The following is a 24,556-nucleotide window of genomic DNA, read 5'->3' as shown; positions in this document are numbered from 1 at the left end:
TGTGGCAACTTATGCTGGGAAACTAACCTGGTCTAAAGCAGGTTAACTATCAGACTAAGCTGAATTCCTCTAACACCTTTACTTTTTTATTTTTATTTTACAGTAGCCAGTCAGAAAGGCTCTCTCTGGTTTTATGACAGCTGTAGGCTACCTTTGCAGAACAGATAGCAGAACATTAGAACATTACAATCTAAAATTGCTCTTTAAAGCATTAAAATAACAAAATTAAAAGTTAAAATCACTGAATTAAAAATGAAAATAAATAATAAAGAAAATGACTTCTAAACTGCTATAAGAAACACACGTTAACTCATTTGAGCTTAGTTATTAGTACTGAACTAGCTTACGTTTGATTTACCCATTGCAATAGTCTCTTTACAGTTACTGCTATCATAAAAATACACTTATATGCAGGTTTAAAATTCTACAAAAGGCACATTTAATGTCCAACAACAAATATTTTAGCAAAATGTATTTTACTCAGAATTATTGCGCTCCTATTTGATTGTGCGCCGTCTGTTTAGAGCGCATGCGCGCAGCAGCGCTTGCTCACTCGCGTAAGCCTCGCCCACTCCTGACAGCAAAATGGATATATTTGCATGACTTTATAACATTTACAGATGAAAAATATGCATGTGACATGTCAGTTATGCACTGAGGAAAACACAATGTCTCAAATGCATTAAACAGCACAGATATATTCGCTGTTTGTCATAGACATAGTGGATCGATCTGATCCATGATCGACATTAAGGGCTGCTTAAGAATAAGCATGCACAAATTAGTGAGATTGTGTTTATGGAACCGCTTTAGCCCCGATTGATTTGTTAGGTTATTTCAAGTCAGGTTTTGGACTTTAATCCCAGTTTTTTCACAGGTCTCCGTGGTGTTGTGATTCGCCATGTTCACATAGCAGCAGCGGTGATGAGAGAAGGCGCTTGACAAACAAATACATCGATCACAGATTATTGGTCACTTTCTAAATAATAAAAGTATAGCGCATCCACTAGTAATTATATATAAATAAATCGTTTTTTACCGATGCAAATATGTTAGAAACGATGCATCATGATACAAATGCCGACTTGTAGCCGATACACACTTTTTAAACCGATGCATCGCATAGTTAACTTTTTATGCCGATGCACCGAGCGAATCGGGGAATCTTCCCATCCCTAATACATATATACGGTTTTCTGATTGCACACATCCGAAGCATGCGCTCAGAAAGCAGCTGTCACACAGTATGTGAGTATTAAACTAAGTTCTCTTTCATGTCTTATTGCACATAACTGTCAAATACACACAAGGTTTTGTCATAAACACACAAAATTTACATAAACACAGTCGGTAATGCCTGGTGAGGTAAACAGCTAGGGAAAAAATCGCATGTTTATATACAGGATTAAAAAAAAGAGCGGGTGGATTTTTATCATTATAGGGTGGTTGTGTACACACACTGCCAACACACATTTATGTTCAAACAACATGTGAAAGTGAATTTTGCATAATAGGTGTCCATTAATAATGTTTGACCTTTATTGGTTATGCTATTATTAGTTTTTGCTGTGGTATCGAAGAAGTACTTAAAGTGTTCTTTTAAAAATAATTTTAAAAAAATTGCTCACCAAAAAATTATCTGATTTGTGACACGTCATATCTGAAAATGCGATTTGTAATCCGTTGCAATCCTACACTCTTGACTTGTTATTTGAAGAAAAAATACAATCACAGAAGTTTTTGATCATGCTGATTTGTCCACAGTGAGGTTCAGCCGATATCATTTTTTATCCAGGCTAGTTAAATTAATTTTGGGCTACTGAAATCTTAAGAAAGCTTGCCCGAAGGGCTGCAGGGGATTTTGGAATTTTGCCAGCCCTGAAATTTATTTAATTTCACCTACTGTACTTGCTGAGGCCACATTTCTCAGCTTCATTTAGTTTAACTTGATGTGCTAAAATAAATAAAAAACTTGAATTTGAATTTGAAAATTTAACTTAAAAACTTAACTGAACTGAAATAAAAACTATATAGACATACATAAAATTTATATATGAAAATCATTTAGATTATGTATAAATAATATTATCTCAATGATACTAAAATTAATGTTCATACACAGATTTCACGCACAAATTCGTACATATGCTTGGATCGTGAATGAGAAGCACCAAGCGCACCTTTATGAATGCTAGAGAAACCAATCATATTGCTCCCATTTGATGTTCTTCCAACATTTGATAGCAATTTGTTCGCAATTAACACTAGCTGAGAGTTTAGCAAATAAAATGGGGGAAACAAACAAACAAACAGCAGATGACATCAAGCTCCTCAATTACATGTCGGTGACCAGATTGTCTTGTTCATTACTCCTCCTGCAATGCCCATCTCAGCAGAAGGAAGTCATCATTACTGAAGCTTTCGCTCGAAGACCGACGTTGCGCTCACATACACACACACACACACACACACACTCTTCGCAAGCTCTGTTTGCTTTTTCCTACCTCATTGATTTTGTTTATTGTTTGTCTCTCGGCACTGGGAGGCCTTTTTTAACACATGATGCAAGAGCATTCCAAATTGTTCTATTAAGTGGGTCATAATTTCCTATGGTCTCCTGAAAGACAAAAGAGCTTTTGTGCATCTCTTCCTGCAAGGCAAAAGCTCCCTGCCTCCATTCTCCTGTTCTCCTGCGCATTAGAAAGCGTTTCTGGAAAACAGTCTAATGTCTATGATTAATAATGGAAGATTGTGAGGGGATTTAAATACAAGGAGCGAACACGTACCTCAGCATTTCATGAATCGGATGGAAATTTTGGCACGAGCCGAGCGTGTCTGTATGCCATGATGGATAAAGTCACATTCTGCGTGTGATCTGGTTTGAAGGTCTGAGTGTTTAAAATGGACATTTTTGCCCCTGGAGCTTGAGTCTGCGCCAGTGACTCAGCCCTATAACTAATAAATGATGTTGGGTACACTGTAAAAAAAATTCAGTAAAATTTACAGTAAAAAATCGGCAGCTGTGGTTGCCGGGAATGTTACCGTAAAAAGTATGGTAGCAACATTTAAGATTTTACGGTTTTAACTTAAATTTACAGTTAAATACCGTAATTTCATTAACTGATATAATGTTAATATACCAACCTATTGAAGTACTGAAATCTGTTTCGTACCTTTGTAATACACTGATAACCACCAAATGCAGTTGGTGTTGAGAAAATCACATGATGAACCAAAGCCCATCACAAGCAGCTTTTAAATAATAACATATATAGAAGGTGCACAGTGTCATTCACACAAACACTAAACACCATAATGGTAACACACATGAAACTGAAATAATGCAAGAAACGTTCATTTAACAACATTAGGTGTAACATACAACCCTAATATACAAAACTGATAAGAAAAAACTAAGAAGAAACATAGTTATTTCAACAAAAAAACATCAAATCTGAAATGTCTGGGAATGTCAATTTACGGTTATTCACTGTAAATTATATGGTCTTTTTCACTTGCAAAAATGGTATACTACCATAAAATTACATGTAATGTCCAATACAGTTTTTCACTGTATATAGTAGGGGAATTTACCGTTAACCGTTTAACAGGTTTTTACTGTAGCCTTTTTACATTCTTTTACCGTTAAATTCACGGTCATTTTTTACAGTGTACACGTGCTATTCAGGACACTTCTCTTTAGAGCAAGGAAATGCTTTGAATGAAACTAAGTTTGTGATTTTCTCGCTTACTTTTGAAGATACTATATACGATTGATGAAACTGGAAGATTGTTATGGCTACTGAAAAATTCCATTGCATTTCAGCATGCAGGATCAAGACCTTGTCCTGAAACAACATTCCTATTAACTAACCAGCTTTTGAGATTAGTTTAGGGTTAAGGTTATAGATTTAGGACTGGGATTACTGGTTTGAACTACATTTTTGTCAGCCAAAATGTAATAGTGATTACATTTTTGTTAATTTTTACCCTTTGATTTTAGGGGTAGTAAAAGGTTCTTGTTGAGGTTAGGAATTGTTCCACTAACATGTCTTGGCTTGGCTAAATTACGTTGACTAGCAAACTGTGCATTAGCTTTCTCAAATGTTTTTACACCAGAACTTTTAGGAGCGTCTACAGGGCAGCCAGAGCGAATTTTGACGCTCTCGCCGCCGGTGGTGTGAACGCACAGTTACAAACAAAAAGCTGTGCATAAATCTTCAGAGGCTCGTTTCAGAAAGGATGTTAAGTGAAAACTCTGAGTATGTTAACCCTGAAATAAGGGAAACTCTGGGTTTTCCATTTCAGAATGGGAGGTTTGTCAAACCCGAGAAAGCTGGGTAAGTCAAGCCCGTTTCTGAAAGAGAGGTAACTTGTACTCCGAGTCAGTTGTAAATTACTCTGTGAACCTAACTTGGTCTGGAGCAGGTTTTCTTAGATAAACCCAGAGTTTCTTTCAGTCTCCTCCCCCTTTTAAGTAAGCAATGTTTAAATACCTCATTTTTGTCTTGTTTTTGTCTTATTTCAAGTACAAATATCTAAAAGTTTTTAAGTCAAGATGAATTTTCTATATAAGAAAAGTGATTTAAGATATTTAGTTTTGTTTCCTGGGAAAACAAGTGCATTTTACGTAAAACATCTAAAATTGTCCACCATAGGGTAAGAAAAATAATCTTAATGCAAACGGAAACAAGATTATTTTTCATTTCTTACCCCTTTAGCAGACAATTTGCAAAATAAGAAAAAACTGCACTTAAATGATTGTTTATTTCATGAAAACCAAACTAATTGTCTTGTATCATTTTTATCAGATGTAGAAAATGCATCTTGATTTAGGAATCTTCAGATATTTTGACTGGAAACAAGAAGACAGAAATACTAAGTAAGAAAAGCATTTTTTGCAGAGCAGGTATTCGTTCAGGGCACAAATTTTTATCATGCAGACAGTCAAAGTGACAAAAATGGCATCTCCTTTTATACAGGATGAGGAGGCTTGTTGTAAAAAAAATTTTTTTTTTTTTTGCCATATCCACATTGATATTTATTTGAGCGTTACCATTTTTAGATGGTACTTTTCTATATAACATCTGAGATGCAGAGCACATTAGTAAGGCCACTGTACACAGAGCGGTAAGGTAAGTGTGCGTGGCTCTCACGCTCTTTATGATAATTTTTGTGCTGTTTCCTAGCACAAACTCATCAAGGAGGAGTTTCACAGGACTGCAGGTCAGTGTGTTGTAGAAATCTATTTAAATGAGGCTAATCTGATAAATGATGTTCACTTGATAACATCTTGCTGTGACCTCTGGAAGTAACCCAGTAATTAGAATTTCCTTCAGGATTTCCAGTGTGGTTGGATGCATTGATGACACGCATATTCCCATCATCGGGCCTACTGAAAATGAATCAGATTAATGTATGGAATGGAAGGATGCCAGATGGAGGGGTCGTACGAGATATATGCTCTAACCACCACCACAGCTGTTACATAAACACAAACTATTTACAATTTATTTGGTCATCTTTATTTCCTACAAATACAAAAGCGACAGTTATTCTTTCCAAAACTTTTTAAAACTTCCAATACTTGAGCATCTCCTCTGCATTTGTCAGTGGTGCTGGTGCAGGTTCTCCCCCCATTTTGCAAGCCTCTGCCTTGCTGTTGACTGAGAACAGATGTTAATTTCATTACTCTAATTAAGAAATGTAACAGGTTGGATATTAGGATCTCACTTCTGATATTATAACAGTGATTAAGAATTAAACTTATGTGTTGCCTCGAAGTATGCAAACGTCTTTTTGTCGGGTGCTGTTTCCATGGTGAATCATAACTTTGGAGCTCCACTGATCATGACTTCTCATAGTTGTGGCGCATAGTAGTTAACCTACTCAGAGTGGATTGAACTAACACAATTCAGCTGTTCTGAAACCGAAAACTCAGTGTTTCCCATTTCAGGCTAAGTCAACTCAGAGTTCAAGTTTTAACTCAGAGTTTGTTGAACCTCCTTATTTAAATCTTTTTTACTTTGTCCAGCACAACATGCGAAGGATATTCTCATGTAAGTGTTTGTACGGTATTTTAAAAAATGAATTCATTTTGTGATTCCAGAATATCCAAGACTTTGATTCGGTATCAATAAAAGCAATAGTTATTAAGGGAAAAAACTTCCACCTTGGAATTTCCTAAGGCCCCCCACCCCCACACACAGTGGGCACCCCGTTCCTGAGAACTAAGATGTCTATCAAAATTTTGAGAGAAATAAGAATTTGTGTTTTTATTATTATGTTTTTAGGAACATCAAAATTAATGGTAAAACTATTCTGGAATTAAGTGTGAAAAGTGCTATAAAAATCAATTTCAATTGAATTGCTTCTCTTCAGTTAATATTCATCATTCTAATTAGTAGAAGTTTAAAAAACACACTTAAAACATAATTTTCTAAATAATGTTTTTTAATAATTTGTTTTGCCTTTGGCACAGTAAAAATATAAATCCAATTATTTAATTTAGAAAATGATTAATCAATTAAATTTTGTAACACTTTTACTTACAAAATAAATAGGTCTTCATCTGCCTTTATGCTTAGGAAACGGAGTCCCTCGCAAGGGGATCATCATATTTGGAGTTGTTTGCATTAAAACATTTGAAAGTGGTTGAATAATATCACAGATTTAAAGACTCCATTAAAAGTGTTCTGGCTTTTAGTCCACATTTGTAAGCTTCGAATCATCTAAATGCTAGTCCACTCCTAAAAGTTGACAAAAAGAGCTTTTTGCAGATACATATTTTTGGTGTTTGTTTGTATGTTTTTGAAAATGGACCGAAAGTATTGATGGCATACTAACAAAAGGAAGAATCAAATCAGGGTTTTTCCAGATTGTGGTGGTATCTGAAAGGACAGTTAACCCAAAAAGGAAAATTCTGTCTTTACTCACCTTCATGTCTTTCCAAACCCATAAGACTTTTGTTCATCTTTGAAATGTAAATTTAGATATTTTATGACATATTTATGACATTTTATGAGATATGACACTTCAAAAGTTCATAAAGACAAGATAAAATTATTCCAAACAGTGAGGTTCGTTCTTGTGTCTTATCTAAAGTCTAATAACTTCAGAATGACATGAGGGTGAGTAAATGACTACAGAATTGTCATTTCCGTGTGAACTATCCCTTTAAGGCTCTTGGCTTTTTTAAGACCTTGATATGTCCAGTTCATGAAACTATTTCATGGGTCTTTAAATCAAGCCCACAGTTCACTGCATCGCTCTGTGTGGCTATTTGACAGTATTTCACAAAATGTTTGTGTTAAGGAGCAACTGATAATGCAAACCTTTGTAATAATCTGAGTGAGTGATTTTAAAGGACAAATTTATGTCGCCCTGGCCATTTTGTTACACCTTACTCTCCCCACATGAACTCCATAAAGTCAAGTCAAATTTATTTGTATAGTGCTTTTCACAAAATACATTGTTTCAAAGCAGCTTTACAGAAAATGTGTATACTTAGATTATCTTCATGTCTTTATGTAGCTGATTAGAGTTGGGCAATAATAGAGTCGATTTTTTGTGATGATACAAGTAAACAAGAAGTTGAGATATTTTATATATATATATATATCAATCCACACTAGTATATCCAACTTTATATAAGAGCAGGGCGATGATATAGTTGTATATGCAGTATGTATGCATGTGTTTCCATAATAAAGCTTCCTCCACTAAAAAAGTCCATCCCCTGTTGTTTTCTCACATCAAAATCCACCAAAATATTTGTTTAGAACTGTTTGTAAACAGTGCTTGAACTGTGCTTATTTCTCTCCTGAATCAGACAAAACTTATTCACTGGAAAAAGCAATTTTATGAATAGAGGACTGAAGCAACTGTTTGAAGTTACAAATGCTTTAATGACAGATTTGTTTCTTATAAACATGCAGCTTTTCACTTCAAAAGACATTCAATGATGGATGTTTTTGTTTACAAAATATATGTGTACTGTGTATCATGTAAATATAAATACATACACATGCATGTATATATTTAAGAAAAATATGTTATGTTTATATATTAAATATATTTATAAATTATATAAATATATATATATATATACAGTATATATATGTAAATACATTTTCAAAATATACTGTATCTGTGCATTTATATATACAAAATAAATATACACAGTACACACACATATATTATGTAAACAAAAAGTTTTATTTTGGATGTGATTAATAATGATTAATCGCTTGACAGCAATAGTTTTTATCAGCTATTTGGACTCTATTCTGATGGCACCCATTCACTGCAGAGGATCCGTTGGTGAGCAAGTGGTGTAATGCTACTATAAATTTCTTCAGATATGTTCTGATGAAGAAACAAACTCATCTACATCTTGACTGGCACGAATGATTACTAATTAATTAATTAATTATATGATTAATATATGATAAACTGTACCATGGCTTTCTGTTTATATACAGCACTTATAATCCTACAGATACGCTTTAGAAAAAAATCTGACTACCCAGCTGTCGGTTCCCCCTAAGGACCGGTCACTCTCTGCTAGATAACCTGATTACTTCTGTGTCCTGTGTGTTTTCAGATGGTTTAAGCCGAGCGCACAGGCTTTCAGTAGCACGCGGCGGAGAGGAGGAGCCGGGCTGGCCAGCGGGCGTGTGAGCTACGACTACAGTAAGTCAGTGATGTGTGTCTGCTGTGTGGTATGCGGACAGGCATGTGGGCATTGACACGCTGGTTCCTCCCCTCCATCTGATTAATGGCTGTGTGAGAAAGCAGCCACCCTTTCAGGCCCCTCAGACTTTTCAAAATAAACAACTCCTGCTCTCTGGATTACTATCGATCCGAGCCGCCGCTGAAGACGAGCGTGCAAGGGCGAGATCTCTTTCCCCCCATTTTTGCTTTCCCTGTAATCTGTCCTTCTCTCACTTTATCTCCAGCCTTTCAATCCATCACTCAGACAATCATCTTGTCTTTCACCCTGCAATTCTGGAGTTGATGTCTTTGTCTCTTTTTGGAGGTAACCCTTTTATTTACAGTATATGACGAACATTGTGCTTAACTACTGTAAAAGCATTTAAATCCCACTAAAAAGAAGTATGACTGCCAGTGGAGGATAATGTTATGAATGTCAGAGATCTATAATGCCCTTGGCATCTTCTCAGCAGATTGGTATGTCGTCTTCTGCTGAAGCCTGTTATTATAGTCTCCTGAGAAACGTAGCGCACAGAGAGGCCGGCTTCATGCATAGTGTTCAAAATATGTGTTTTTCTACCCATTCCTTGCATATTTTCCCCAAGCCAGTGTCTGAGTGGTCAGTTGACTGCCATCGTCTCATATAGATGGGTTTGCATAAGGTCTGGTCCACTTGTTCTGGCCAAGAACCGCCCCACTTGAGAAGAAAATGAGAAATGACTGCCTATCTAGCAAACCAATTATAGCTTGTTTTGGTTTTATATGTTGTTTAGGGGTGTGTACTAAGGTTGAAGTGTACTAATAATAGATGGTAATGGAAATATTCAAATAATTGCACAGCAGTGTATAGAAAATCCAGAAGTAATTACTGGGAAATGTGTTTTTTTCCTGCTTTGTTATTGTAACCTGGATTTCTTTCTGTCCAAAATTAATAGTGATTATCATGGACATAAATTTCGTGGACAAAACAAAGCAGTGAGTACAGTTGTTCTGCTCGTGGATATGTACACTACCATTCAAAAATGGTTAGATTTTCTCTTTTATGATCACCAGGGCTGCGTTTATTTTATTTTTTAAAAAAAACCTATAATGGTATAAAATCATACTGCAATTTAATAAAACTGTTTTGTATTCTAATATATTTTAAAATGTAATTTATTTCTGTGATGTATAGCTAACTTTTCAGCATCATTACTCCAGTCTTCAGTGTCACATGATCCTTCAGAAATCATTCTAATATGCTGATTAGAAAAACATATCATTATCAATGTTAAAAACTGTTTTCTGTAACATTATAAATGTTTTGTAAAAACATTTAAAAGGCACTTTTGTAACATTATAAATATCTTAACTGTCTCTTTTGATCAATGTAATACAGGATGCTGAAATGTATTAATTAATAAAAAAATTGAATAAAAAAATATATATACAGTATATATATATATATATATATAACTTTTTTCCTACTGACACTACAGCAAAAGATGGAAATAACTGATTTAAAACAATTTTTTAACTGGTGAAAGTTCTAGTGTTCTAATATTTTTGGCCACCACTGTATGTATATATATCTCTGGGGGAAAAAAACAAAGAAAACCTGCAACCTGGTACATTATGATATCATTTCTGAGCAGACTGGTAAGAATACATTATAGTTGGTGGTTTTTATCGTAATTTCAGCTTTTATGACTTCAGCAAAAATTACAGTATTGGAGTTGCATTTTTTGGGGGTCAGGACTGCACGATTATGACAAAACCCATAATTGTTGATTATTTCCCTTGATAATGCAATCACAATAATTTCAGTAAATAAAAGTAGCTTTTAAAATACATGGCCACTGCAGACCAGATTTTTTCGCAGGCTGCACATCTAAAATAACCCAAGAATCTGAGTGTTGCTGAATAACTTCAATGCTGTTTTATACATCAGTAATGACCTTTAGCCACTGTGGACAAGAGTGAAACATAAAGCACATTTAAATGCATCCATAAATGACACAATAGCAGTATACTATAAAGATTTGTTTTATCTTAATAAAGTTGTAAATTAAACAGACTATTGGAGTATGTTTTACCATTTCAGTTGTACATACTTCAGAAATTCAGTATGCTATGTTGCTTTGTGATATATAACACACAATTGTGAAGTTTACTATTAATTTCTCAGTGAAAATTGTTTCTACCGTTTTTTCAGCATGAAATGCTGCAGTCGACACTTTACAGTGATCTGCAGCAGCCATGATCATAAATCTGACTATTTCTTTGATTTATCACCCTATAATTGATCCATAAAAACATTCTCCACGACAGCATTAAATTGACCGGCATAACCGATTGTCCTCGAACCGGCACGTTAACGGTTATGCCGCCTGCGGCCCCCGTAGAGCCTCTGGTGAGCAGGGCTTTCCCCCTGAGCCACAGACAATGGCATCTTTTGAGTGCACAAGACGAGCACTAGGACCCAGAGAGCGCTGCATTTTCTTCCAGGGGTTGCCTAAACCTCAGCGCGCGCACACTCCTGCTTAGGAAAACTAAAAGAAGGCAAAGAGAGAGGGAGAGACTAGAGGAACGCGGCTCTGTTGTTGTGGTCACTCCAAGAACATGGAGGGGCTGGAGTGCAGGAACTGACCCGCTGCCATCGGGAGGACAGGAACACATGTGGAAGGGCTTGTTCAGAGCGGATCAGGATTAAAAGGTGACTCGATTGTTGTTGATCTTTACGGCACGCGTGCGAACGCATGCGCGCATTTATGAGTGTGTGTGTTGTAGAGGCTTTAACAAAAGGAGGCTGGAGTGTGTTTGGGAGTGTAGGGACGGATTGTGGAAATGAGTCATCGCTGTGCACGAGGGGAATACTTGTGTGTGTGTGTGTGTGTGTGTGTGTGTTTGGGGTGCTCTTCCTGTCTGAGGGGGGGAGCACGCGAGGCTGTTCCGTGCGAAAACGGGTGAGAATGGCGCTAGATAAAAGTTTGCCGTGGATTTGAAAGGATACACCACAGTTTTGTCAATAACTTCTCATCTGTTAGGCCATCCGAGGAATCTCAGGAGCGTTTCTGTGGGGAAGACAGGTTTACCACAGACTGCTTGTGATCTCTGTGGTAGCCTGGACAGATGGTGGTAGGCGTGTGTGTGTGTGTGTGTGTGTGTGTGTGTGGTATGTTATGTCTGTCAGGCGGAAAACTAGTTAAGAGAGGCAGATCTGATGAGGAGCACAGCAACAGCAGAAAGACGCCTCGGTCGGACTGGATCTACACAGCTGATTGTACACATGGACGCTGGGCGCTTTTAATCGCGCTGCCACGTGCGTGCGCGCGTGTGTGTGTGTGTGTGTGGTATGTTATGTCTGTCAGGCGGAAAACTAGTTAAGAGAGGCAGATCTGATGAGGAGCACAGCAACAGCAGAAAGACGCCTCGGTCGGACTGGATCTACACAGCTGATTGTACACATGGACGCTGGGCGCTTTTAATCGCGCTGCCACGTGCGTGCGCGCGTGTGTGTGTGTGTGTGTGGTATGTTATGTCTGTCAGGCGGAAAACTAGTTAAGAGAGGCAGATCTGATGAGGAGCACAGCAACAGCAGAAAGACGCCTCGGTCGGACTGGATCTACACAGCTGATTGTACACATGGACGCTGGGCGCTTTTAATCGCGCTGCCACGTGCGTGCGCGCGTGTGTGTGTGTGTGTGTGGGGGGAGTCTGTTTGGGATGCTGGTTTGGATTCTTGGGTGACTGTATCACCGTGTTATCTGCCAGATTGTTTTTCCATTTTTGATATTAAAGGGGTCATATGATGCGATTTAAATTTTTCCTTTCTCTTTGGAGTGTTACAAGCTCTTGGTGCATAAAGAAGATCTGTAAAGTTGCAAAGACTAAAGTCTCAAATCCAAAGAGATATTCTTTATAAAAGTTAAGAGTCAGCCACGCCTACCTAAAACGGCTCGTTCTAACACGCCCCCACATGTCTACATCACTATGTGGGAAGATTTGCATAACGCCGCCCAAATGTTCACACAAAGAAAGAAGGCGTAACTTTTATTCTGGCTGTAGTATTGTTGCCGCTGCCATGTCGTGAAGACGCTGTGTGCTTCGTTGTGAAAGCGAAACTACTTTGTTTGGTCTTCCAAAAGAGGACGATATCCGCTTCGTCATGCCTGGAGCTGATCTGTGCTGGTCGCTGAGGAAATACAACAACTTCGCGCTGTGGATCGCGGGACCGGCTTTCACCGTGGACGAAGCGGAGTCCAGCCCGGAGTCGTCACATGTGGTTGCCACAGGCATCACAGTATGGTGAGGGGCGTAACATTTCCGTCATACGCTTGAGGAACTCGGCCAATCACGACGCACTGGATAGCTGGCCAATCACAGCACACCTCGCTTTTCAGACCGATGAGCTTTGTAAAAATCGACGCGTTTCAGAAAGGCGGGGCATAGAAGAGAAACATTAATGTACAGTATGTGGAAAATAATGTTTCTTTTTTACCTTAAACCGCATAAACCCATTTCATTACACCAAATACACAAAATAATGTATTTTTAGCAGCATCATATGACCCCTTTAAGGCTGTTTTGTGGTGCTCAGTTTAAATATATGTGTAGGCCTGTCGCAATAATCAATATATCGATTTATCGCGCAATATATGTACATGACCGCAATCATTTTTGGTGACGCAATATATCGCCCGTTATATTTACTTAAAAATTAATGTCACCATGTTTTGTACATTCCAGTTGCACCTGTGTCTTCTGCAGCTTCTCGTACATATCGTGGTGTAGTTGGTGCTAGTTCAAATTTAAAAAATGCTTCTACAAAAAAAGTTTAATCTGCAGATATGGTCTTGTTTAGGGGTCTGTGCCTTTGTGCGTACGGACATCTGACTGCTAAGTAGTGATTGTGTTTTTCAGCAATAGTGTGCACCCTTAATTTACAGAGAAAAGGTCAGGGAAAAATCTGTAGATGGAAAAATCTCCATACAAGTTCTTTGTGCATTTTTCTTTTTTTTCTACTTTTTTGTTAGAAAATGTTTATTTCATATTTATTCAGGTTTTTTAAGCTATCTAATATTTTGATGATCTAAATATTCTTAAAAATCTAAAGTTTGTTGTCATGTGGAAGTGTGTAGGCCGCCTTGCATTTTTATGCTGTTGCATTATGATTATATATTCAGTGGCATAAAATGGTCTTTAAAATGTCAATAATATCGTAATTATTTCTGGGGCAATATATCACACAACAAAAAGTTGTTGTCGTGACTGGCCTATATATGTGTATTTGGTCATTTTGGGAATGAGCGTTTGGGTCAAAGGTCCCCACAGGACTGTAAAACCGGAAATCAGCTACAATATGTGGCGACCAGTCAGCAGGTCCCGTGAGGAATATGATGCAATAAACTTTGAAAATGAAAATTCTGTCATATTTGCTCACTCTCATGTTGTTGCAAACCTGTATGACTGTCTTTGTTTTGCAGAACACAAATATATTTGGAAGATTGTTGGTAATCAAATAGTTTTGGTTACCATTGACTTCCATTGTATGGAAGAAAAAACAAACAAACAAACAAACAAAACTTCTGTGGAGACTTCCATTATTATGCTGTTACATTATGATTATATATTCAGTGGCATAAAATGGTCTTTAAAATGTCAATAATATCGTAATTATTTCTGGGGCAATATATCACACAACAAAAAGTTGTTATCGTGACTGGCCTATATATGTGTATTTGGTCATTTTGGGAATGAGCGTTTGGGTCAAAGGTCCCCACAGGACTGTAAAACCTGAAATCAGCTACAATATGTGGCGACCAGTCAGCAGGTCCCGTGAGGAATATGATGCAATAAACTTTGAAAATGAAAATTCTGTCATATTTGCTCACTCTCATGTTGTTGCAAACCTGTATGACTGTCTTTGTTTTGCAGAACACAAAGATATTTGGAAGATTGTTGGTAATCAAATAGTTTTGGTTACCATTGACTTCCATTGTATGGAAGAAAAAACAAACAAACAAACAAACAAAACTTCTGTGGAGGAACCCCACTCTGAGCGAACCTAATGTGAGAGAAAACGGATGTTTTTGCTTTTTAAAAACCTGCTTCTCATTTCAGGCAAAATCTCTGCTTCTACTTTTTAGCGCTCGCATACTCTGGTCAACAGTGAAACCGTTCCAGTGCGGTAATACTAAATACCAGCATTTTCATTTAACTTCTATGTCTGATTAAAAATATAATACAAAAACAAAATACAAATAATTGTCTTAATTAGTATCACGGTGTACTACTTTAAACTGAAAAAAACAAAACAGTTTTGTTACTTGAAACAAAATAAATGTTAACTGAAATGAAATAAAATAAAATAAACTCAAAACTTATTTTATTTCAGACAGTTGCTAAGGCAACATCGTTTCCATTCAGTGTAAGTGCTAAAACAACTAAAACAAAACAAAAATGTAATAAATAAAAATTCATAAAATCCATAAGAACTATATAGACATTTCTCAGAAAACGAATAAACAGAACAACAAAATTACTAAAACATTTAGATTATTAATTACTTTTAGATGACTAAAATTCAATTGAAATCAAACTATTAAAATTACAATCTAATTCAAAAGATTAATCAAATCTATGATATATAGATATATCAATGATACTGAAATATCACTGGCCACTATTTTTGTCTTGGTTTTTAAGTCGGAATATCTTAAAATCCTCAACAAAATTGAATTAGCTTGAAGTATAATATAAATGAAGTAAAATCGATATAAATGTAGTAAGGTTGATACAAAAACTTTATATTATTTGTTTGAACTTATTCAATATACCATACTTCACAATGCAGTGTACAAAAGTGTGTAAAGTTGATGATCAGTCCTGGAATGTGAATCCAATTCATCTGAAGATGCAAAATGTGTCGAACATTGCAAAAACAAGTGCGCAATTCTAACTGTTCGGCCACATTTTTACTGATATGATGATATGATGTAATGCTCCATGATAATGAGTTTCAGGCCACAAAACCAGTCGCACTGATGAGAGAACAGCCAGAACACTGTTTCCTCTCGGTGTCCTTGAACTTGTTTGAGAGGAAAGAGCAAAGCCATGAGCGAGAGGGGTGTTTAGTTTCAGGGGCTGATGTCATGCTGTAGTCTGACTGATTGCTCTGCAGCTCTGCTTCTGATTGGTCGACGGCCGCTTTAGCTGTGTGAGTGACTGTTTTTATTTTTATTGTTCATGAATATTTACTGGCCGGATGCTGGTGAAAGTGGTTGGCACTGTACTGTGTGTGTAGTAGGGCAGTGTATATTTGAAGCATGTTGAGCACCTTGTAAGTATGTCTTATCGTCCAAACTGACCCTCAGTCAGACTCGGCAGGAGTTATGATTAGCTGCGGTTATCTTTACAGCTGGAGTATAAGCAGCTATAAAAGCCCAGATTTCATGTGATGATGATGATGTCATGCCTTAGTGACTCATAAGTGATTTGATCATCTTCGCCATGGGCCATTGTGTCATTTTCTAAAATGGTTTAAACAGGGTCTGTTTATTCTTGAAAATGTTTAGTGGTGCTTGCTTAGGTCATCGCTATTATTATTGCTTTTTATTTTAGCGTTATTTCTATATTATTATGGTGTTTCTTAATATTTTGGAATAGCTTTTATATTTATATTTAAGTTTTATTAATTTTATGTATTTTATGTTTATTAGTTTGTTATTATTTTAGTACTTAAACATTTTCTTTTCATTTAATATTTGATTTAAATAACAAATATCTTGTAAACGTTTTAATCAGGGTTAAACTAAAACAATTAAACATGTTGTTACTTAAAATAAATGTTTTGTTCCTTGAAAAACAAACAAACTTATTTTATATCAGCTCATTTCTGGAAATATTTATATATTTATAATTGATTGTAAAATGACGTGACCTTCAAACAGAACTCTTGTTTCCTATACAGCCACAGTAATTGGGTCCATATTTTGGATTTATGTGCTTTATTGTCATCCTAGAAACCTTATGAAAGATGAATAATTCCTTCACAGCATTCTTTCTTCCATCCTCGTCTCCCCCCCCCCCCCCCCCCCCCCTTCCCTCTCTTGTGGACTGTAAAAGTGAAAGTGTCAGCTCACTTACAACATGGGTCTGAGTGCACCGGCTGGATGATCTCTCAGACTCGGCACTTCAGAGGAAACCTCATGGGTCAAAGAACAGCTTGAGCTGAACATTTCAGTTTTAAGACATTATATTATTTAAGCTGAAGTGTGTCATTTTATGATGTAAAATACTGTCTCCTATCCCACATCCCGATGTTCAAAGTCATCTAGAAGTAAGACATTCCTAGGTTGGATTTTCTGAAAAGTAATTTTTTTTTTTCATTTCTATTTGCTATTGGCTTGGAAATGAATTGAATTGCAATTCAAAAGCTGTTTTACTTCAGTATATTTACATTTCTAAGTGAAACGGGATATTTAATGGGAACAAATGTAGGATTTTACCTATCATAAATGTATTGCATGCATTATTGCTAAAGTATTGCTTAAATAGCAATACGGCTAATAGTTCATGTCAAAGGACATCAGTGTGTAGATGAAGTTAGGTCAGAAAAAAAACTGTTATTACATATTATATTGAAATTGTTGTTGTTAAAATTTAAATTTTTTTTTTCTTAAAGGGGTCCTATTATGCTTTTTCACTTTTTGAATTTTAGTCAGTGTGTAGTGTGTATGTTTGGGCATAAAAAAGATCTACAAAGTTACAAATCTCAAAGTCCACTCCAAAGGGAGATATTTTGTTTTTAAAAAATCCCTTTTCAAGAACTACAACGAACTGCTCGTTTGGACTTCAGCATTGTTTTCTTGGTTTTGTGATGTCACAGAATATCATTAAAATAATTCCTGCCTACGGAAATTTGAATGGTTGGGGGGTGAGAAGGGGCGAGGTCGTGGTTAGAACCATAGATATGTATAGATTCCCCATTCGACCGCTCCAAGCACGTAGACGCATCCGCCATCTTGGAACGGTCAATTTGACGTCATTCACTATAATATGGGTTTCGCAGACCATCGGCTGTGCAGGATTGTGGCATCTTCGAATATTCATTGGTTATTAATGGTGCTCCGATTGATCGGCTACCGATCACAATAATCGATAATCGCTTTGGGATGATTGATCGGCGGTCTCTAAAAAGACCGATCTCATAAAACCGATCTCAAGCTGATGACGCGCCTGCCATGAGAGGTTTGGCCACCATGCACTGGCACCTTCTCAGCACTCAGCAAGACTAAGCGCCATTCATGTTGATTGTCTCATTCTCTCTCTGTGACGCACAGACACACTCCCCATAAAGTTATACATAAAAATACCACAGAAAGAAAGTTAGTCAATATCACACGAAGAGTGCCAGTTTTCAACTCTAAAAATCAGCATGATTACAAATGTGATACTGATTTTATGCAACAGTTCAATAAACAAGAAGTTAATATTAAGATACTTACGTTTTAGACACCATATTGCCTATAGTGCTCTATTTCACCAACAAAAAATAATTCCAAACACAGCCACAGCGCTGTTTTGCATCTCTGAGCAACATGACGGTGTTTCGTTCCTGAATGAATAAACCATTTAAAGGATTCGGTTCAATCGCAATGACTCGCTTATTAACAGTGACTTGGTGCCACCTACTGGCGGATTTAATTTCACATTTAAAGGGGTCATATAATGCTGCTAAAAAGAACATTATTTTGTGTATTTGGTGTAATGAAATGTGTTTATGCGGTTTAAGGTAAAAAAAAAACACATTATTTTCCACATACTGTACATTATTGTTTCTCCTTTATGCCCCGCCTTTCTGAAACGTGTGGATTTTTACAAAGCTCGTCGGTCTGAAAAGCGAGTGTGCTGTGATTGGCCAGCTATCCAGTGTGTTGTGATTGGCCGAATACCTCATGCGTGTGACGGAAATGTTACACCCCTTACCAAACTGTGATGCCGTGTCCCGGCCGGAGCAACGAGACAAACATTGCAACCCATTATAAATTAGGCATTTGTTGCATCCAGTGGGGACATAATTATGGATTATAATGACTTATACTGTCTTTTTTTCGCGTTGCATTGCATCGCGCCGCATAAACATAAAACCATGGTTGCATTTGTGATCAGAGAACTGATAAACAACAAGTGCTACTCTACACTGCTCAAAACTCGCGTTTGAATCATCGGTGGCAAATCCTTAAAATGAAAATGTATTTACAGTCTATGAGTCAGAACAGTCGGCATTGTAGTCCACTCTTCCAGGATCAGGAAACAGTCCTCCATAAAATGCGCTGCACATATCTGAATATTTGAGTTGAACTGTTCTGGAACAGTGTTGTAAATACAACTTAACCACTGATTTCTAGTCTACTCTTTTCGAAGGCCAAACAAAGTAGTTTCACACGGCGGGCCTGAGTGAGCTGAGGACGGCGGGCTTGTGGCAACCACATGTGACGACCCCGGGCTGGACTCCGCTTCGTCCACGGTGAAAGCCGATCCGGCGATCCACAGCGCGAAGTTGATGTATTTCCTCAGCGACCAGCACGGATCAGCTCTAGGCATGACGACACGGATATCGTCCTCTTTTTGAAGGCCAAACAAAGTAGTTTCGCTTTCACAATGAAACACACAGACACACGCGTCTTCACGACATGGCGGCAGCAACAATACTACAGCGAGAATAAAAGTTACGCCGCCGCCTTTGCGTGAACATTTGGGCGGTGTTATGCAAATCTTCCCACATCGTGACTTAGACATGTAGGGGCGTGTTAGAATGAGCCGTTTTAGGTAGGTGTGGTTGACTCTTAAATTTTATAAAGAATATCTCTTTGGATTTGAGACTTTAGTCTTTGCAACTTTACAGATCTTCTTTATGCACCAAGAGCTTGTAACACTTCAAAGAGAAAGGAATAATTGACATTGCATCATATGAACCCTTTAAAAGTCTGTGTTAAAAGAGAGCTACCTGTTGCGCCATTTAATTAAGCCGACTGCTGTAGCCTATATCCAGCTTAAGCTGTTTTCCCTAAATTTGTATATATACTGTTTGAATTACAGCTTGGTAAATCTGTTGGCTATCAAATATTCAATATCGCTACTCATCATAAGTACTTGGTACAATATCACATAATGTACGTCTCTTTGATGATTGGTTGATATCAGAAGGGAGGCTAGCCTCCCTTGCAAGGGTTCTTTTATCAACACTCCTCAGCGCTGAAAGTGAACACTCGATGGTGATTGGCAAACTTTTTATCTCAGCTCTCCCCCGGCCTCCCCCTACCCTTCTCTATCATTAGCGGTTGTAATTACTTCAGCAGATTCGGCACATTCGCGATAGAAAAGCGGCGCTTTCACGTTACGGTATTACAACTGTGAAATTACAAACAAAAAATACACATTCTGAGACAGGAACTGAAATGAAGTGTGAATTTTATTAACATTAAATCGTCCTCCTCCCATTTCACCTCAAAATTATGGGGAAGCTGTGCCTCTCCTGCCTCCCCCGACGAGCCACTGATTAAATGTTAGAATTTGACTTAAAAGAGGATGCACACTTTTAGAAAAAAAGGCTTTATAAAGGTAAAAATGCAGATAAAATGTAAAAATCTATTTAAACTTATTGGAACAGATTAATTTCTATCACTGCTGTGAACTGACCAGTACACAGAATTAGGGGTGCGCCGATCTGATATTCAGTATCGGTATCACTCCAATACTGGCATTTTCTGCTGGATTGGGGTATCGGTCAGACGAGACCGATCCAAATCCGATATAGAGCATATACTATTCTATGTTGCTATAGTAAGAGGCGAGTCTTTTATTTTGATAGCGCGCCGGACTTCTATTTTGACGGCGCTGAGAGCGGCAGCGCCTGAGCACAGTGCTCACATTCTCCCTGTTAGCTGTCATTGTTCAGTTCTGTCTAATAAGGATAGAAGTCTGTCTAATAATCCGAAAGAACTGTTCAACAAAGGAATTAAAATGTATACAAATAGTATTATAACGATTGCTTTTATATTATTAGTAATAGAAAGGCAAACATTATAATACTTTCTCGTTTGCCGTCAGCATTCAGCAAATACGCATTTACATAATTTAAACAAATCTTTGAATGGCTAATGAAAATTTCATTTCACAAACCTTGCAAACTTAGTTGAATCCAGTTGTGAGATCTTGTGAAGTGTGCATGTGACCTGCATGATCGTGTGTTCTCTGCGTGACTTTCGGTCCATGCAAATTGAATGCTTTAAGCATTAAATTTGTGATTTCAAATTATGCTGCGCTTTATGCATTTGCCCACTGTCATATTCATGTCATTTTCACTGTGTGCTGTATGTAAAACGAGTGTTACCTTTATTTGAAAAAAATATGATTCCCAATGCACACAAATTTCCCAGAATACTGAGTGCTCTGTTGGTTACAGTTTACTTCCTTTTTAATTATATTTGTATTAAATTTTTATTTATTTGTGGAAAATACTTGTCATCTAAAGTATAGGTATGTTTATATTACAAATTAATTTTTTAATCCATGTTCAAATGATTTCAATTTTCTTAAATATTAATTTAATAAGATTATTAACTATAATTAAATAAAATTAATAAAATATATTTATATCGGCCATCGGCCAAAAAAACCAATATCGGTCGACCACTAGTGTGTAACATAGGAAAGAGTGATGATCGACCTACACATTGAGGTATAGAAAATCTACACTCTCAACACTCCTCAGCGCTGAAAGTGAACACTCGATGGTGATTGGCAAACTTTTTATCTCAGCTCTCCCCCGGCCTCCCCCTACCCTTCTCTATCATTAGCGGTTGTAATTACTTCAGCAGATTCGGCACATTCGCGATAGAAAAGCGGCGCTTTCACGTTACGGTATTACAACTGTGAAATTACAAACAAAAAATACACATTCTGAGACAGGAACTGAAATGAAGTGTGAATTTTATTAACATTAAATCGTCCTCCTCCCATTTCACCTCAAAATTATGGGGAAGCTGTGCCTCTCCTGCCTCCCCCGACGAGCCACTGATTAAATGTTAGAATTTGACTTAAAAGAGGATGCACACTTTTAGAAAAAAAGGCTTTATAAAGGTAAAAATGCAGATAAAATGTAAAAATCTATTTAAACTTATTGGAACAGATTAATTTCTATCACTGCTGTGAACTGACCAGTACACAGAATTAGGGGTGCGCCGATCTGATATTCAGTATCGGTATCACTCCAATACTGGCATTTTCTGCTGGATTGGGGTATCGGTCAGACGAGACCGATCCAAATCCGATATAGAGCATATACTATTCTATGTTGCTATAGTAAGAGGCGAGTCTTTTATTTTGATAGCGCGCCGGACTTCTATTTTGACGGCGCTGAGAGCGGCAGCGCCTGAGCACAGTGCTCACATTCTCCCTGTTAGCTGTCATTGTTCAGTTCTGTCTAATAAGGATAGAAGTCTGTCTAATAATCCGAAAGAACTGTTCAACAAAGGAATTAAAATGTATACAAATAGTATTATAACGATTGCTTTTATATTATTAGTAATAGAAAGGCAAACATTATAATACTTTCTCGTTTGCCGTCAGCATTCAGCAAATACGCATTTACATAATTTAAACAAATCTTTGAATGGCTAATGAAAATTTCATTTCACAAACCTTGCAAACTTAGTTGAATCCAGTTGTGAGATCTTGTGAAGTGTGCATGTGACCTGCATGATCGTGTGTTCTCTGCGTGACTTTCGGTCCATGCAAATTGAATGCTTTAAGCATTAAATTTGTGATTTCAAATTATGCTGCGCTTTATGCATTTGCCCACTGTCATATTCATGTCATTTTCACTGTGTGCTGTATGTAAAACGAGTGTTACCTTTATTTGAAAAAAATATGATTCCCAATGCACACAAATTTCCCAGAATACTGAGTGCTCTGTTGGTTACAGTTTACTTCCTTTTTAATTATATTTGTATTAAATTTTTATTTATTTGTGGAAAATACTTGTCATCTAAAGTATAGGTATGTTTATATTACAAATTAATTTTTTAATCCATGTTCAAATGATTTCAATTTTCTTAAATATTAATTTAATAAAATTATTAACTATAATTAAATAAAATTAATAATATATTTATATCGGCCATCGGCCAAAAAAACCAATATCGGTCGACCACTAGTGTGTAACATAGGAAAGAGTGATGATCGACCTACACATTGAGGTATAGAAAATCTACACTCATAAAAAAAAACTGCGCTGTTATCGGATCGATATCGGTATCGGTAGATACTCAGAATTTTTGGGATCTGATCGGTATCGGTTCTGAAAAAGGGGTATCGAGCCATCCCTACACAGAATATGAAGGATATAAAAAATCAGTTTTACACACAGTACGTAGAGAGACATTTAAGAGGGTTTATTCTCCAAATAACTATAATTTCATGTTGCAGAAAAATGTGTTTCGAAATTGTGTATACACTCTTGTTCTTGTTCCAAGTTACCTTCCTGTCCACTGTTTTTTTTTCCTCTTACAAAAGCCACAAAGCCTTCCAAGAAGACAGTAAAGGCTTATGTCATGCTTGAGCTTTAGTTAGGCTGAAACTTGAAAGTTAAGTTGCACGTCATAAATGCAATGTTTAGTTATCATTTTTTTATTACTATTACAGTTTTTTTGTGTTTGTCCCTTTAAATGAAAACAAGCTGGTTCTCCTGCCTCCCCTTTCAGAAGAGGGTGGAGTTTCTAGAGCTCGCTCACCGGCATCATTCCAGCAATAACAAAACACTCTCTCACATACTGAAAATGTCAGAAACTGCTAGTAGCGTTGTTCAGCCATAAATGTTCGAACCGGTGTGTAGCGAATCAGCTCATGGGGAAATATGAATAATTAATCATAACTAGTTATAATTAATTATAAATATTTAGATCCGCTGTAGATATTTACTTGACCTCTCAGGGTCAACTGTCTGTCAATTCTAAGAATGTTAATTTCCTGGTTAAAGGAAATAACCTTCTTATTGTACAACTCTACACGGAGCATGTAGCATAAATCTGCATGATTAAGTGACTCCAGTTATGAGCAAACAACGTCAAGTGTGATACAAGTAAGACTTTATTAACTACATCAACACTTAAACTAGTCTAACATACTACATAAACACTTAAACTGGTCTAACATACACATACACACACACACGCATACAGTTGGTATAGGAAAGGGTTAAAGCTTAACGCAGTAAAGAGAAGAGAAATAAGAATATGAAACTATGGTACCATTTGAGATTCAGCAGATCTACTGCCTGAAGGAAACATCAGATTCTTAGTTAAAACACACCTTTGTAAAAAGGTGCAAATGATACCGAATGTATCAATTAATAAGACTAAGTTTGAATACTTGCACGTCTCGTCTGTTCTGAAAGAAAGGCTTGATGCAGTCCAAAGGTTCAAGTTGATCTTTGCTGAAGTTGGTTGATGAAAAAGAACCAGTTTGAGTCAGAGAATCTTGGTGAATGGAAAAGTCAAGGCCGAAGGCCTGGCACAAAACTTAGGATGTCCTGGAGCGTTGTAGCTCACGTCTTCTCAAAACCAGAACCACCGACTCTGGGCGGGTCACATGGTGTGAGGCCTTTAAGGTCTCAGAAGATTCCCGCCTCTCAAAATGGGCTTTTCCAATGAGCAAGGCTGACGTCCCAAGCGGGAGGTTGGACATACTGGGGATTTTTATGACCCTTTCTGTGAAAGCATGGTAATTTGCATATGGAACTTGAATCGAACTTAATAAAGATTCTCAGGACACTAATATATTGCCTATGTACCAACAT

General features: G+C 37.0%; 1 protein-coding gene across 1 annotated transcript in view; it reads left to right on the top strand.

Annotated features, from left to right (window-relative positions):
* Window positions 1–11,127: 11,127 nt before the first annotated feature.
* LOC107581482 (forkhead box protein N3-like) overlaps window positions 11,128–24,556 on the top strand; it is a 56,204-nt gene continuing 42,775 nt past the window's right edge. The window contains exon 1 of the mRNA XM_016267060.1: window positions 11,128–11,410. The gene's annotated coding sequence lies outside the window, so the exon portion shown is untranslated. The remainder of the gene's footprint in view (window positions 11,411–24,556) is intronic.

The sequence above is a fragment of the Sinocyclocheilus grahami genome, unplaced genomic scaffold (genome assembly GCF_001515645.1).
Source record: "Sinocyclocheilus grahami isolate Dianchi unplaced genomic scaffold, SAMN03320097.WGS_v1.1 scaffold35.1, whole genome shotgun sequence".
Taxonomy (NCBI): Eukaryota; Metazoa; Chordata; class Actinopteri; order Cypriniformes; family Cyprinidae; genus Sinocyclocheilus; species Sinocyclocheilus grahami.
Note: the sequence above shows the minus strand (reverse complement) of the source record. Positions and strands in the feature narration are given on the sequence as shown.